Source organism: Macadamia integrifolia, chromosome 10 (genome assembly GCF_013358625.1).
Source record: "Macadamia integrifolia cultivar HAES 741 chromosome 10, SCU_Mint_v3, whole genome shotgun sequence".
Classification (NCBI taxonomy): domain Eukaryota; kingdom Viridiplantae; phylum Streptophyta; class Magnoliopsida; order Proteales; family Proteaceae; genus Macadamia; species Macadamia integrifolia.
The window spans coordinates 11911526-11914117 of record NC_056566.1 but is presented as its reverse complement, the minus strand read 5'-3'; positions in this window follow the sequence as shown (position 1 = coordinate 11914117).

The following is a 2592-nucleotide window of genomic DNA, read 5'->3' as shown; positions in this document are numbered from 1 at the left end:
ATTCTTGCATAGTGAACTAGGAGAACAGATTTATATGCATCAACCTGAAGGGTTTGTTATTGAAGGTAAGGAGGACTATGTATGCTTATTGAAGAAGTCCCTATATGGTTTGAAACAGTCTCCTAGACAGTGGTAGAAAATGTTTGATTCAGTTATGGCTAGTTTTTGATACTCCAAGTGTCAATATGACTGTTGTGTTTATTTCGGAAAGCTCTCTGATGGGTCATTCATATATTTGTTGCTTTATGTTGATGATATATTGATTGCATCAAAAGATAGGAATGAGGTCAACAGGTTGAATGAACAATTAAGTTCTGAATTTGATATGAAAGATTTGGGGGCAGCAAGGAAGATCCTTGGTATGGAGATCAAGAAGGATAGAAAAGTAGGAAAGTTGTGGCTATCTCAATAGAAGTACACTGAGAAAGTATTGAATCGTTTTGGCATGAAAGATGTCACACCTGTAACTACTCCTCTTGCATCTCATTTTAGACTTCCAGTTGCTCTATCACCTAAGACAGATGAAGAGGTGGAGTACATGTCACGTGTTCCATACTCTAGTGCAGTTGGCTTCGTTATGTATGTTATGGTTTGTACTCATCCTGACATTTCATAAGCTGTCAGTGTGGTGAGTAGATATTTGTCATGTCCAGGTAAAGCTCATTAGGAAGGAGTGAAATGGATACTTAGGTACTTCAAAGGGACCTCTGGTGTTTGTTTGGAGTTTGGGAGGAATAGTGATAGTTTATTTGGTTATGTTGATTCAGATTATGCAGGTGATCTTGACAAGAGGATGTCACTCACAGGCTATGTATTTACTTTTGGAGGAAGTACAATTAGTTGGAAAGCTACTTTATAGGCCACAATTGCATTATCTACTACTGAAGCATAGTATATGGTAGTGACTGAGGCAATTAAAGAAGCTATTTGGCTTAGAGGTTTGTTGGGAGAACTCAGCATGGATCATGGGGTGACTGTTGTCCATTGTGATAGCCAGAGTGCTATTCACTTGACTAAAGATCCAATATATCATGAGAGGACAAGGCACATTGATGTTCGGTATCATTTCATAAAAGAAATAATTGCCCCAGGTAATATTCAAGTTTTGAAGATTGGTACTGAAGACAATCCAGCTGATATGTTGACTAAGCCTTTATGTGTTGGTAAGTTCGAGCATTGCTGGAACTTACTTGGTGTTTGCCATGTTTGAGTTCAGCCCTTTGGAGGGCTATTGGAGAAGATGAAGATATTAGCTATTTGTTTATTTGTTGGAGGAGAATTCAAGCGAAGGTGGGGATTTGTTTAGTTTGTCTGGAATTCTTGACCTGTTTTGGAGATTGACCCGATCCGACATACTTTGGCAACGACCAGAATGAGAAGTTTTCTGAGATCTGTGATGGAGGCAGAGGGGTTGGCTTCCATCACTGATCTCGTATGGTATGGTTTGACCGGATAGACTGCGATCCTATGGGTCGACCCGCGACTTGGAATACATATAATATACTGTTGCTTGTTGAGAAAGTCATTGTATTTTGGGGTTTTTCGAGCTAGGGTTTCAGGGCGAGTTTTCTCGCCGCTGCTTGGGTGTAATCTTTTTTCTGCATAGTGAAACATCTTCTTCGCCCGAAAACGTAGCACACCACCCTAGTATGTGAACCTCGTTAAATCTCAGTGTCATGCGGATCTATTGTCTCTTTATTTTTCATGTTTTTTGGTGCTTGATCTAACACTTTCTTTGTAGAGCCTTCACCATAGGAAGGTGGAGAGATCAATGGGTGAAGAGAGAATGAATGATGAAGAACTCAATCTTTTGTTTCTTTTTTATTAAGTGGTGTAATTAACTTTGAACAGTGAAATGTAAAGAGCATGAGATGATTGTATATAAGTCAGTGAATGCCATCAGGAGATGTGAATAATGTGAAATGTACTTTGAATTTTGTTGAGACCACATGTGATATGAATGTATATTTTTAACTTATCAAGACATGTTGTGAAATTGCTTCCGTATATTTTTGAGATTATTGTGTTCATTAATAATTAGATCTTACGATCTCCGCCCATAAGGATTGCTCGATTCCCTTATCCTAGGATATGAGGCGCAACAATAAGTGTCTTCCTAACAATCTTCCCCTCAATCTTGGGAGTGTAGGCATTCCCAACACAACATTCCATTCTTAAGGATTGAATGTGATTCAAGTTTGGTGGTTACAAGTGTTAGGAATTTTATTGTTCCATGGGTGTCCTAACAACAGTTTGTGTATTTCTGCCAATTCCTAGTATCCATTACATGGAAGATCACTCGTTGCTACAAGCCTACAAGGAAGTCAACTCTGTGGCAGACTCTTTGACGAGAAGGAGTGCACTTATGCAAGCTTCTTTTACATGGCCCTCTCACCCTTCTTTTGTCAAGCAAGACATCATTATGGATGCCCAAGAAAAGCCAAGATTTCGATTCGTAAATCTTCAATTTTTTATTATTAAATGTTAGGAAGGTTTCTTTTGTTAATTTGTTTGGCTAAGACTTTCTGGAGAATGGCGATGGCTATGCCAAAGGTGAATCCTGTCAAATGAGGTTGTCCTGTTCCAAGCTGA